Source organism: Cherax quadricarinatus, chromosome 30 (genome assembly GCF_038502225.1).
Source record: "Cherax quadricarinatus isolate ZL_2023a chromosome 30, ASM3850222v1, whole genome shotgun sequence".
Taxonomy (NCBI): domain Eukaryota; kingdom Metazoa; phylum Arthropoda; class Malacostraca; order Decapoda; family Parastacidae; genus Cherax; species Cherax quadricarinatus.
The window spans coordinates 29407727-29423089 of record NC_091321.1 but is presented as its reverse complement, the minus strand read 5'-3'; positions in this window follow the sequence as shown (position 1 = coordinate 29423089).

Genomic DNA, 15363 nt, shown 5'->3' with positions numbered 1-15363 from the left:
TCCCATCTCTGGAACATCCTGTCTCTGTCCACCTTGTCTATGATTCTCAGTATTTTATATGTCGTTATCATATCCCCCCTAACTCTCCTGTCCTCCAGTGTCGTCAGGTCGATTTCCCTTAACCTCTCCTCGTAGGACATGCCCCTTAGCTCCGGGACTAGTCTTGTTGCAAACCTTTGCACTTTCTCTAGTTTCCTTACATGCTTGGCTAGGTGAGGGTTCCAAACTGGCGCTGCATATTCCAATATGGGCCTAACGTACACAGTGTACAGGGTCCTGAATGACTCTTTATTTAGATGTCGGAATGCTGTTCTTAGGTTTGCTAGGCGCCCGTATGCTGCAGCAGTTATTTGGTTGATGTGTGCCTCAGGAGACGTGCCCGGTGTTATACTCACCCCAAGATCCTTTTCCTTGAGTGAGGTTTGTAAGCTCTGGTCCCCCTAGACTGTACTCCGTCAGTGGTCTTCTTTGCCCTTCCCCAATCTTCATGACTTTGCACTTGGTGGGGTTGAACTCCAGGAGCCAGTTTCTGGACCAGGCCTGCAGTCTGTCCAGATCTCTTTGTAGTTCTGCCTGGTCTTCGTCCGATTGAATTCTTCTCATCACCTTCACATCATCTACAAACAGGGACACTTCGGATTCTATTCCTTCCGTAATGTCGTTCAAAAATACCAGAAACAGCGCCGGTCCTAGGACTGATCCTTGTGGAACCCTGCTCGTTACCGGCGCCCACTCTGACACTTCGCCACGTACCATGACTCGCTGTTGTCTTCCTAACAAATGTGTCATATTACATGACTCTGACATATTAAATGACTGTCACATCACATGAGTGTGTCAGTTTATTTAACTGGATCAATTTGTATTGTACAGTGATTTTTCATGTCCTCTACAAGTGCTGGATTTTAACAGATGTGACTTGTGGCCACCATGTTGCCCCTTACGTGTTAAGTACTTTTTACTCTTTTGTATATAATTTCCTCCCAGATCTATAAACCACCTAAATAGCCATCGATCGATCTCTAATTTCCACTACGATCTATTAAAATTCATTGTTCTTTCAGTATGATCTAAGAGTATGATCTCTGTTTTCTTGTTGTATATTCTTTTTTGCAGTGTGTAGAATAATTTCCTGATATCCATCACTGTTTCATCTGCCAGTCTGCTTATATTGTATATACTAGTTTATCTGCCTGCATGACGAGGACATCCTGCACGTAGCATAATCCGAGCCGTCACTCAACAGTATGTATGTTCTGTGTTAGCCGTTACCATGTCACAGCTTAGCAATGTGAATGTCACTTAGGCATAGCCCAGTCATCTTGTTTAGGTGCCGAGGTGAGAGGATACATTTAGGTCGTGTTGCCTGCCTGTGAAGGCTTACTCAGCCCTGTAACAACTTCAGACAGTATTACTCAGGCTGGCTCCTCCTCAGGAAAATTAATGAATAGAAAAAGAAATAATAATTCACAAAGATAAACACTATTTATTAAATGAAACATAAAACAACAAAACATGAAAGGTATATCCTATTTGAAAGAAAAATGAAAAATGAAATGAATAAAATAACATTTGAACTCAACGCTAATATCTACAAGGGTGTCTGGTGTTGGTGACACTGTTGTTGAAACCGTAGCCGTTGCTGATGATAAGGGGGGGGAGAGGTCGCAGGTGTTGGTGACCATCCACTGGCTAGTTCTTCACAGAATCGCCGTGATTATTATCCCGATGACAGGAAAGCAGGTTCTTTACCGCTGCAATGCTGTGGAGTTACGTCCTGCACTTTCATACAGGTGCACAGGTAGTTCAATACAAAATGAAGAAGTCTCTGGACGTTAGTCCTTCTCCTGTTCTGCTCGTTGATTGCCAGGTGACCCTCTCTGATATCCAAGCTGGAAAGACAGGTTACCCACTGCTTAAATAATCACTCTCCATGGTAAGTCTGATACTCAAAAGATGTGGTGATTATTACAACAGTCAACATAGAGCAAGGCTGAAAAGACTTAAGTTTATTATTGATCAAAAGTGAAGCTTTTAACCAATAAATCCACTAGAATACAAGGCAGGCATGTACTTACAGTAGTGTTGGGAGCTGTGAGTCGAGTGATTTACTGTTTGACCAGAGCCCCACACGTCACCTTTCGGGGGGGGGGGAGGTGGAAGAGGGAGGGGAAGGGATAGCGGGAGCTAGACTGACCCTACGTTAACAAGCAGCCGGCAATCAAACTATCACTTTAGGGGTGGGGGAGAAAAGGCGGGAAAAATGGGAGCATGACTTACCCTACCTTAACTAGTAGCTGGCAGACAAACTATCAATTTAGGGGTTGGGGGAGGAAAGGCGGGAATATCGGGAGCTAGACTGACCCTACTTTAATGAGTAGCTGGCAATGAAACTATTGTTACTATATATTCCCTCTCTACTCCTATCTATTGAACTTTTCCCTCACACTCCCCCATACCAAGACTTATAGTCAAGGAGTATAAGAAGAATAGGCAAGGAAAAAGTTCTAACATGTGGAAGTCGCGTAAGGCAACAAATCTTCTACTGACTGTCACGACTTAACCAGTCAGAGAAATAATTGGATGAACCATTGATATACACAATATGGAACTTAAAAGCCTGGAGTGCCAATGTCCACCTCAAGAGGCGACTGTTGGTTCCCTTAAAAGTTTCTAGGTATATCAAAGGTTTGTAGCCAGGCAGTTACCAAACCGAAGGGCATAGTTCTATATTGCATCAGTCCTTGGTGTGTAGGAAAAGCGGTGTACTGCTTAGAAGGATCTAACATTACTTGATGATATGCCTGCGCAATATCAATCTCTGAAAAGAAGGAAGAGTCATAAAATTTGTGTAGATCGCTATCTATTAAGGGCATAGGCTCAGCATCCCACCGAGTTATAGCATTAAGGCCTCTGAAGTCAATAGCAAGTCTATATGAATTATCCTCCTTCTTAACCATGACTACTGGTGAACAATATGAAGATATTGAAGGTTCAATGATCTTTAGTTTTAACAATTTGTCTACCTCTCAGTCAAATGCATCCCTAAGGTGAACTGGAACTGGGTATAATTTCCGTTTGATAGGATTGTCCGTCAATAAGTCAATCTTATGGACTACCGTGGAGGTAACACCTGGAATATCAGTAAAGACGTCTGAAAAGTTACTCACACATTGAAGTAGTTCATGTCTCTTATGGTCATCCAAAGATTCATTAATATTAATGTTGGTTGCGCCCGAGTGGTCAAAAGTCACCAAGTCATGTAGTTCTTCATCATAGTCTAAGTTTGAGGTGTCAATTACGCACACTTTACATTCTTCAGTTATCTTATCAAGTTTGTGTGGAAAAACTAAGTCAAAGTTGTTAAGGCAGTTAACCGAATTTCTTCGGTAATATTTCTTAAGGATGTTGATATGATAAAGCTTAGGTTTCCCCTTGACTTCTATGAGGTAGTCAACTTTCCCACAAATTTTTAATACTTTATATGGACCTTTCCATGCTACTAATAATTTATTTGACTTGATAGGCAAAAGTACAAGAACTTCATCTCCTACTTTAAAACTTCTCCTCTGACTTTTGGAATCAAAATATGTTTTGTACTGGTCCATTGACAAGCTTAGGTTTTTCGAAACTATGTCAGAGGTCTCCTCAAGTTTGGATCTAAGGTCAAGGAGAAACTGGTAAGAAGACTGAACCTCAGCATTTACCTCCTCATTAGTCCATAAGTCATGAAGGATGGACAATGGGCCTCTGGCCTGTCTACCATAGAGAAGTTCAAAAGGTGAAAACCCCAAAGAGTCACTGGGAACTTCCCTCATGGCAAACAAAGCACAGGGTAGGTAACGATGCCACTCCTTAGGTTTAAGGGAGCAAAGTTTTCTTAAAATGGACTTGAGAATCGAATGCTGGCGCTCAATCCTCCCATTACAGCTGGGATGATAGGGTGTGGTGAAGAGAGGCTTCACTCCCAGAAGTTGGTATAGATGTTGCATTAAGTCAGATGTGAATTGTGTCCCACGGTCGGACAAAATTTCTCTAGGGATGCCCACTCTGGAGAAGATGGACAAAAGGGCTGCAGCCACCTCTGCAGTAGTTATGGTCTTTAAGGGAATGGCTTCAGGGAAACTCGAAGCATAATCAACTAATGTTAATATATATCTATGTCCCCCAGATGAAAGTGGAGATAAAGGACCAACGATGTCAATAGCTACTCTTTCAAACGGTACCGTATTATTATTATTATAATCAAAAAGAAGCGCTAAGCCAACCAAAACGGTACCGTAAAGATAGGCATTTTGACCATAGGTACTCGCCTGGTACCTCGGGAGGATGACAGTTGGCAAACTTTACACGATCTACAATAGGTAGTGATATCTGAGGACATTTTTGGCCAAAAATAGGTTTCCCTAATTTTATTTAAGGTTTTACGATGCGAGAAATGTCCGGCCACTGGCAGGTCATGAGCCATTTTAAGAACAGTCTCTCTGCATTGACTTGGAACAACTAAGATGGAATAGTCAATCTCATCTGAATTTAATTTGAATACTGACTTGTACAAGATACCTTTTATATATTCAAATTTATATGAAAAGTTTTTCCTTTGAATAACTTGATTTTGTTTAGCGGCATTATGGCAATTCTGAAGAGAAGGGCAATTACGTTGGAAATTGACAATGGAGTCCTTCGATATATCTAAAGGCTTAAAGTCAGGGAAAATCAAAGGATGGACAGTAGGAGAAACCTGGGCTTTGGTCTGAGCCCTAGTCAAGACATTTATGGTATCGGAGGTGATATCTTCACTTTCATCTAACAAGTGAACCGGTGATCCTACTACCTCGCTTTCGAGAGTAGCATCACTGGTTTTTAATCCCACATGAATCTCGAGACATTGTCTCATCTGAACTTACGAGGGGCTTCTCCGACTCTACAGGAAGAGGATCTGAAACACTTATATCCATCTTCGGTGATGAAAGGTCAACCTCAGAAGGAAGAATGGCACCTTTTACATTACCTATTAGTACGGAGCAAGAAGTGATGGGAGCTAGTACGGCTTCAGACCAACCTGTGAACCATTTAGACCTAATGTAACAACGGATGGTAGGAAAAGTGTCTGAACGGCCCAAGTAGTCTGAAAGTATAGCAGAGGAATGAATTTCTTTAAGATTAGGGAACAGCTTATCAGAAATTACTATACATGTGCATCCAGTGTCTCGTAAAATGGTAGATACATTAAGTCCATTAACTGTTCCTGAACAGAAGGGTGCTTGGTCACTACAGTCTTTAAAACATCTTCCAACTTTTTGGACCTTCTTAGAAGGAAAATCTGGACGTTTATGTCCCTTAACACCACACAAATGACAAACAGGAATAAAAGAAGTCATTTTACTTTCCACTAGAGGCTTTGATTTCTTAAGGTCTGATGAACCCTTGCCCTTAGGGTTCGATCCCTTTAGGTCTTTATAGGAATTGTGAGCCTCAGCATACAGGTCAGCAGCCTCAGCAACTTCCTCAGCTTTAATCAGGTTACGTTCTCTGATGAATGTTCGTATCTGATGGGGAAGAGCTGTCAGGAACTGGTCAGCAACCATGAAGTCTCTAAGAGATTCATAACTGTGATCAATTCCTGAACTCTCTATCCAAAAGTCGAACAAACGAAAGAGTGTTACCTGTAACTGTTGAAAGTTCTGGCCAGGCTGTAAGGTGGCATACCTGAAATCTTTCCTGTAAGAATTAGTGGTTTTTTGATATGCTTTAAGGATTGCCTTCTTCAGTAGGTTATAATTACATATGATATCCTTCGACAAAGTTGCATAGATATTTAAGGCTGTACCAGAAAATAACATTCCTAACCTGGTAGCCCAGGTGTCAGCAGGCCATTCACAGAGGGTAGCGGTATTTTCAAACCTGATAATGTATGAAGTTATGTCTTCCTCCTCTGTGAAGGGAGGTAAATTAGGTGTTGGAATATGTGCACTGACTGCACGTTGTTCCATTACTCCTTCCTCTAATTGTTGTTGTGTAAAAGTTAACTTTTTATTCTCCAATTCAAGGCGAGATTTTTCGAGTTCGCGATCCTTTTCTCTCTCTATTAACTCATGCTCTCTAGCTCTTTCCTCACGTTCTCTAGCTTTTTCCTCAACTTCTCTATCCTTTGCTCTTTCCTCAAGTTCTCTTAATTTAACCTGTTCTTCACGTACTCTAGCTCTTTCCTCACGATCAAGTCTATCACGCTCTTTTTGGTCTTCTCGCTCTCTTTCTAACTGTCTTTCTTGGATTTCTCTCTCAATTCTCTCTCTCTCCTTTTTCTCTTCTCTTTCGATTCTCTCTCTCTCCTTTTCTTCTTCTCTTTCCCTTTCTAACTGTCTTTCTTCTCTCTCAATTCTCTCTCTTTCAAGTCTTTCCTGGATCTTAGCACTAATGAAAGATTCTAAATTTTTCCCTGTTATTCCTAACTTACTTCCAGCGTTCATCCAAAACTGGTATTCATCCATGCTTGCAAGAATAACTTAAACTATCAGGGGAAATGAAACGGGTATTAAAGAAAACGGAGGGTTCAATTCCTGCTCCGCTCAAACTGTAAATAAACCAGAGGGCTCGATCCCTGCTTCAATTAAACAATATGTATTAATGAAATCGAAGGGTTCTATGCCGGCTCCGAGCAAACAGTAAGTAGAATGGGGTCACTTGACCATCCAATCTTCTCACCAACAAATCAAGAGTGTCCTATGACAGTTCCCTTGATATAATAAAGAGCTCAATGAAACAAGTTGTCACTGGAAAATCTCGGGTCCCTAGAGTCTAATCCTCCAAAGTGTTTCAAGCTCACATACAATTAGGTGGCAGAATTAAATATTATATCCTGCCTGACTTGACTTACAATAAATTGAGACTATAACAATCACCAAATCTTTTAAATACCTGTACTGTAGTCCTACCATAGAGAATGATTACTCATGGCTGGTGGTAACCGTCTGTGGTATGCGGCGTTGAAGTTCCAATAGTAGTTTCGAGATGGAGTTGAATCTTGATTCAGTAGAGTGTATCCTGGCAAGGTCGCCACTTGTGAAGGCTTACTCAGCCCTGTAACAACTTCAGACAGTATTACTCAGGCTGGCTCCTCCTCAGGAAAATTAATGAATAGAAAAAGAAATAATAATTCACAAAGATAAACTCTATTTATTAAATCAAACATAAAACAACAAAACATGAAAGGTATATCCTATTTGAAAGAAAAATGAAAAATGAAATGAATAAAATAACATTTGAACTCAACGCTAATATCTACAAGGGTGTCTGGTGTTGGTGACACTGTTGTTGAAACCGTAGCCGTTGCTGATGATAAGGGGGGGGGAGGTCGCAGAAGTTGGTGACCATCCACTGGCTAGTTCTTCACAGAGAATCGCCGTGATTTTTATCCCGATGACAGGAAAGCAGGTTCTTTACCGCTGCAATGCTGTGGAGTTACGTCCTGCACTTTCATACAGGTGCACAGGTAGTTCAATACAAAATGGAGAAGTCTCTGGACGTTAGTCCTTCTCCTGTTCTGCTCGTTGATTGCCAGGTGACCCTCTCTGACATCCAAGCTGGAAAGAGACAGGTTACCCACTGCTTAAATAATCACTCTCCATGGTAAGTCTGATACTTAAAAGATGTGGTGATTATTACAACAGTCAACATAGAGCAAGGCTGAAAAGACTAAGTTTATTATTGATCAAAAGTGAAGCTTTTAACCAATAAATCCACTAGAATACAAGGCAGGCATGTACTTACAGTAGTGTTGGGAGCTGTGAGTCGAGTGATTTACTGTTTGACCAGAGCCCCACACGTCACCTTTCGGGGGGGGGAGGTGGAAGAGGGAGGGGAAGGGATAGCCGGAGCTAGACTGACCCTACGTTAACAAGCAGCCGGCAATCAAACTATCACTTTAGGGGTGGGGGAGAAAAGGCGGGAAAAACGGGAGCGTGACTTACCCTACCTTAACTAGTAGCCGGCAGACAAACTATCAATTTAGGGGTTGGGGGAGAAAAGGCGGGAATATCGGGAGCTAGACTGGCAATGAAACTATTGTTACTATATATTCCCTCTCTACTCCTATCTATTGAACTTTTCCCTCACACATGAGTGTGCATCTTGAGGGTGCATCTTGAGTGTACATCTTGAGTGTGCATCTTGAGGGTCCATCTTGAGTGTGCATCTTGAGGGTGCATCTTGAGTGTGCATCTTGAGTGTGCATCTTGAGTGTGCCTCTTGAGGGTGCAGCTTGAGGATGCATCTTGAGTGTGCATCTTGAGTGTGCATCTTGAGTGTACATCTTGAGTGTGCATCTTGAGGGTGCATCTTGAGGGTACATCTTGAGTGTGCATCTTGAGGGTACATCTTGAGGGTGCATCTTGAGTGTACATCTTGAGTGTGCATCTTGAGTGTACATCTTGAGTGTGCATCTTGAGGGTGCATCTTGAGGGTACATCTTGAGGATGCATCTTGAGTGTACATCTTGAGTGTGCATCTTGAGTGTACATCTTGAGTGTGCATCTTTAGGGTGCATCTTGAGGGTACATCTTGAGTGTGCATCTTGAGGGTACATCTTGAGGGTGCATCTTGAGTGTGCATCTTGAGTGTGCATCTTGAGGGTGCATCTTGAGGATGCATCTTGAGGGTGCATCTTGAGGGTACATCTTGAGGGTGCATCTTGAGTGTGCATCTTGAGGATGCATCTTGAGGGTGCATCTTGAGGGTACATCTTGAGGGTGCATCTTGAGTGTGCATCTTGAGTGTGCATCTTGAGGGTGCATCTTGAGGGTGCATCTTGAGTGTGCATCTTGAGGGTGCATCTTGAGGGTGCATCTTGAGGGTACATCTTGAGGGTGCATCTTGAGGGTGCATCTTGAGGGTACATCTTGAGGGTGCATCTTGAGGGTGCATCTTGAGTGTGCATCTTGAGGGTGCATCTTGAGGGTGCATCTTGAGGGTACATCTTGAGTGTGCATCTTGAGGGTACATCTTGAGGGTACATCTTGAGGGTGCATCTTGAGTGTGCATCTTGAGTGTGCATCTTGAGGGTGCATCTTGAGGGTGCATCTTGAGGGTGCATCTTGAGGGTGCATCTTGAGGATGCATCTTGAGGGTGCATCTTGAGGGTACATCTTGAGGGTGCATCTTGAGGGTGCATCTTGAGGGTGCATCTTGAGGGTGCATCTTGAGTGTGCATCTTGAGGGTACATCTTGAGGGTACATCTTGAGTGTGCATATTGAGGGTGCATCTTGAGGGTGCATCTTGAGGGTGCATATTGAGGGTGCATCTTGAGGGTGCATCTTGAGTGTGCATCTTGAGTGTGCATCTTGAGTGTGCATATTGAGGGTGCATCTTGAGTGTGCATATTGAGGGTGCATCTTGAGTGTGCATATTGAGGGTGCATCTTGAGGATGCATCTTGAGGGTGCATCTTGAGTGTGCATCTTGAGTGTGCATCTTGAGTGTGCATCTTGAGTGTGCATCTTGAGGGTACATCTTGAGTGTGCATCTTGAGTGTGCATCTTGAGGATGCATCTTGAGGGTGCATCTTGAGTGTGCATCTTGAGTGTGCATCTTGAGGGTGCATCTTGAGTGTGCATCTTGAGTGTGCATCTTGAGGATGCATCTTGAGTGTGCATCTTGAGGGTGCATCTTGAGTGTACATCTTGAGTGTGCATCTTGAGGGTGCATCTTGAGTGTACATCTTGAGGGTGCATCTTGAGTGTGCATCTTGAGTGTGCATCTTGAGGGTGCATCTTGAGTGTGCATCTTGAGGATGCATCTTGAGTGTGCATCTTGAGTGTGCATCTTGAGGGTGCATCTTGAGGGTACATCTTGAGTGTGCATCTTGAGGGTACATCTTGAGGGTGCATCTTGAGTGTACATCTTGAGTGTGCATCTTGAGTGTACATCTTGAGTGTGCATCTTGAGGGTGCATCTTGAGGGTACATCTTGAGGATGCATCTTGAGTGTACATCTTGAGTGTGCATCTTGAGTGTACATCTTGAGTGTGCATCTTTAGGGTGCATCTTGAGGGTACATCTTGAGTGTGCATCTTGAGGGTACATCTTGAGGGTGCATCTTGAGTGTGCATCTTGAGTGTGCATCTTGAGGGTGCATCTTGAGGATGCATCTTGAGGGTGCATCTTGAGGGTACATCTTGAGGGTGCATCTTGAGTGTGCATCTTGAGGATGCATCTTGAGGGTGCATCTTGAGGGTACATCTTGAGGGTGCATCTTGAGTGTGCATCTTGAGTGTGCATCTTGAGGGTGCATCTTGAGGGTGCATCTTGAGTGTGCATCTTGAGGGTGCATCTTGAGGGTGCATCTTGAGGGTACATCTTGAGGGTGCATCTTGAGGGTGCATCTTGAGGGTACATCTTGAGGGTGCATCTTGAGGGTACATCTTGAGTGTGCATCTTGAGGGTGCATCTTGAGGGTGCATCTTGAGGGTACATCTTGAGTGTGCATCTTGAGGGTACATCTTGAGGGTACATCTTGAGGGTGCATCTTGAGGGTGCATCTTGAGTGTGCATCTTGAGGGTGCATCTTGAGGGTGCATCTTGAGGGTGCATCTTGAGGGTGCATCTTGAGGGTGCATCTTGAGGGTGCATCTTGAGGGTACATCTTGAGGGTGCATCTTGAGGGTGCATCTTGAGGGTGCATCTTGAGGGTGCATCTTGAGTGTGCATCTTGAGGGTACATCTTGAGGGTACATCTTGAGGGTGCATCTTGAGGGTACATCTTGAGGGTACATCTTGAGTGTGCATCTTGAGTGTGCATCTTGAGTGTGCATCTTGAGTGTGCATCTTGAGGGTACATCTTGAGGGTACATCTTGAGTGTGCATCTTGAGTGTGCATCTTGAGGGTACATCTTGAGGGTACATCTTGAGTGTGCATCTTGAGTGTGCATCTTGAGGGTACATCTTGAGGGTACATCTTGAGTGTGCATCTTGAGGGTACATCTTGGGGGTACATCTTGAGTGTGCATCTTGAGGGTACATCTTGAGGGTACATCTTGAGTGTGCATCTTGAGTGTGCATCTTGAGGGTACATCTTGAGGGTACATCTTGAGTGTGCATCTTGAGGGTGCATCTTGAGGGTACATCTTGAGTGTGCATCTTGAGGGTACATCTTGAGTGTACATCTTGAGGATGCATCTTGAGGGTGCATCTTGAGTGTGCATCTTGAGGGTGCATCTTGAGGGTACATCTTGAGGGTGCATCTTGAGGATACATCTTGAGGGTGCATCTTGAGGGTGCATCTTGAGTGTGCATCTTGAGGGTGCATCTTGAGGGTACATCTTGAGTGTACATCTTGAGTGTGCATCTTGAGTGTACATCTTGAGTGTGCATCTTTAGGGTGCATCTTGAGGGTACATCTTGAGTGTGCATCTTGAGGGTACATCTTGAGGGTGCATCTTGAGTGTGCATCTTGAGTGTGCATCTTGAGGGTGCATCTTGAGGATGCATCTTGAGGGTGCATCTTGAGGGTGCATCTTGAGTGTGCATCTTGAGGATGCATCTTGAGGGTGCATCTTGAGGGTACATCTTGAGGGTGCATCTTGAGTGTGCATCTTGAGTGTGCATCTTGAGGGTGCATCTTGAGGGTGCATCTTGAGTGTGCATCTTGAGGGTGCATCTTGAGGGTGCATCTTGAGGGTTCATCTTGAGGGTGCATCTTGAGGGTGCATCTTGAGGGTACATCTTGAGGGTGCATCTTGAGGGTACATCTTGAGTGTGCATCTTGAGGGTGCATCTTGAGGGTGCATCTTGAGGGTACATCTTGAGTGTGCATCTTGAGGGTACATCTTGAGGGTACATCTTGAGGGTGCATCTTGAGTGTGCATCTTGAGTGTGCATCTTGAGGGTGCATCTTGAGGGTGCATCTTGAGGGTGCATCTTGAGGGTGCATCTTGAGGATGCATCTTGAGGGTGCATCTTGAGGGTACATCTTGAGGGTGCATCTTGAGGGTGCATCTTGAGGGTGCATCTTGAGGGTGCATCTTGAGTGTGCATCTTGAGGGTACATCTTGAGGGTACATCTTGAGGGTGCATCTTGAGGGTACATCTTGAGGGTACATCTTGAGTGTGCATCTTGAGTGTGCATCTTGAGTGTGCATCTTGAGTGTGCATCTTGAGGGTACATCTTGAGGGTACATCTTGAGTGTGCATCTTGAGTGTGCATCTTGAGGGTACATCTTGAGGGTACATCTTGAGTGTGCATCTTGAGTGTGCATCTTGAGGGTACATCTTGAGGGTACATCTTGAGTGTGCATCTTGAGGGTACATCTTGGGGGTACATCTTGAGTGTGCATCTTGAGGGTACATCTTGAGGGTACATCTTGAGTGTGCATCTTGAGTGTGCATCTTGAGGGTACATCTTGAGGGTACATCTTGAGTGTGCATCTTGAGGGTGCATCTTGAGGGTACATCTTGAGTGTGCATCTTGAGGGTACATCTTGAGTGTACATCTTGAGGATGCATCTTGAGGGTGCATCTTGAGTGTGCATCTTGAGGGTGCATCTTGAGGGTACATCTTGAGGGTGCATCTTGAGGATACATCTTGAGGGTGCATCTTGAGGGTGCATCTTGAGTGTGCATCTTGAGGGTGCATCTTGAGGGTGCATCTTGAGGGTACATCTTGAGGGTGCATCTTGAGGGTACATCTTGAGGGTGCATCTTGAGGGTGCATCTTGAGTGTGCATCTTGAGGGTGCATCTTGAGGGTACATCTTGAGGGTACATCTTGAGGGTGCATCTTGAGGGTTCATCTTGAGGGTACATCTTGAGGGTGCATCTTGAGGGTGCATCTTGAGGGTACATCCTGAGGGTGCATCTTGAGGGTGCATCTTGAGTGTGCATCTTGAGGGTGCATCTTGAGGGTACATCTTGAGGGTACATCTTGAGGGTGCATCTTGAGGGTGCATCTTGAGGGTACATCTTGAGGGTACATCTTGAGGGTGCATCTTGAGGGTGCATCTTGAGGGTACATCTTGAGGGTGCATCTTGAGGGTACATCTTGAGTGTGCATCTTGAGGGTGCATCTTGAGGGTACATCTTGAGGGTACATCTTGAGGGTGCATCTTGAGGGTACATCTTGAGGGTGCATCTTGAGGGTGCATCTTGAGTGTGCATCTTGAGGGTGCATCTTGAGGGTACATCTTGAGGGTACATCTTGAGGGTGCATCTTGAGGGTACATCTTGAGGGTACATCTTGAGTGTGCATCTTGAGTGTGCATCTTGAGTGTGCATCTTGAGTGTGCATCTTGAGGGTACATCTTGAGGGTACATCTTGAGTGTGCATCTTGAGTGTGCATCTTGAGTGTGCATCTTGAGGGTACATCTTGAGGGTACATCTTGAGTGTGCATCTTGAGTGTGCATCTTGAGGGTACATCTTGAGGGTACATCTTGAGTGTGCATCTTGAGGGTACATCTTGAGGGTACATCTTGAGTGTGCATCTTGAGGGTACATCTTGAGGGTACATCTTGAGTGTGCATCTTGAGTGTGCATCTTGAGGGTACATCTTGAGGGTACATCTTGAGTGTGCATCTTGAGGGTGCATCTTGAGTGTGCATCTTGAGGGTGCATCTTGAGGGTACATCTTGAGGGTACATCTTGAGGGTACATCTTGAGTGTGCATCTTGAGTGTGCATCTTGAGGGTACATCTTGAGGGTACATCTTGAGGGTGCATCTTGAGTGTGCATCTTGAGGGTACATCTTGAGGGTGCATCTTGAGGGTACATCTTGAGTGTGCATCTTGAGTGTGCATCTTGAGTGTGCATCTTGAGGGTACATCTTGAGGGTACATCTTGAGGGTACATCTTGAGTGTGCATCTTGAGTGTGCATCTTGAGGGTACATCTTGAGGGTACATCTTGAGGGTACATCTTGAGGGTACATCTTGAGGGTACATCTTGAGTGTGCATCTTGAGTGTGCATCTTGAGGGTACATCTTGAGGGTACATCTTGAGTGTGCATCTTGAGGGTACATCTTGAGGGTACATCTTGAGGGTACATCTTGAGGGTACATCTTGAGGGTGCATCTTGAGTGTGCATCTTGAGGGTACATCTTGAGGGTACATCTTGAGTGTGCATCTTGAGTGTGCATCTTGAGTGTGCATCTTGAGGGTACATCTTGAGGGTGCATCTTGAGGGTGCATCTTGAGGGTACATCTTGAGTGTGCATCTTGAGTGTGCATCTTGAGGGTACATCTTGAGGGTGCATCTTGAGGGTGCATCTTGAGGGTACATCTTGAGTGTGCATCTTGAGTGTGCATCTTGAGGGTACATCTTGAGGGTACATCTTGAGTGTGCATCTTGAGGGTACATCTTGAGGGTACATCTTGAGGGTACATCTTGATTGTGCATCTTGAGTGTGCATCTTGAGGGTACATCTTGAGGGTACATCTTGAGTGTGCATCTTGAGGGTACATCTTGAGGGTACATCTTGAGGGTACATCTTGAGTGTGCATCTTGAGGGTATATCTTGAGGGTACATCTTGAGTGTGCATCTTGAGGGTACATCTTGAGGGTACATCTTGAGGGTACATCTTTAGGGTACATCTTGAGTGTGCATCTTGAGGGTACATCTTGAGGGTACATCTTGAGTGTGCATCTTGAGGGTACATCTTGAGGGTACATCTTGAGGGTACATCTTGAGTGTGCATCTTGAGGGTACATCTTGAGGGTACATCTTGAGTGTGCATCTTGAGTGTGCATCTTGAGTGTGCATCTTGAGTGTGCATCTTGAGGGTACATCTTGAGGGTACATCTTGAGTGTGCATCTTGAGTGTGCATCTTGAGTGTGCATCTTGAGGGTACATCTTGAGGGTACATCTTGAGTGTGCATCTTGAGTGTGCATCTTGAGGGTACATCTTGAGGGTACATCTTGAGGGTGCATCTTGAGGGTACATCTTGAGGGTACATCTTGAGGGTACATCTTGAGTGTGCATCTTGAGGGTACATCTTGAGGGTACATCTTGAGTGTGCATCTTGAGTGTGCATCTTGAGGGTACATCTTGAGGGTACATCTTGAGTGTGCATCTTGAGGGTGCATCTTGAGTGTGCATCTTGAGGGTGCATCTTGAGGGTACATCTTGAGGGTACATCTTGAGGGTACATCTTGAGGGTACATCTTGAGGGTGCATCTTGAGTGTGCATCTTGAGGGTACATCTTGAGGGTACATCTTGAGGGTACATCTTGAGGGTACATCTTGAGTGTGCATCTTGAGTGTGCATCTTGAGGGTACATCTTGAGGGTACATCTTGAGGGTACATCTTGAGTGTGCTTCTTGAGGGTACATCTTGAGGGTACATCTTGAGGGTACATCTTGAGTGTGCATCTTGAG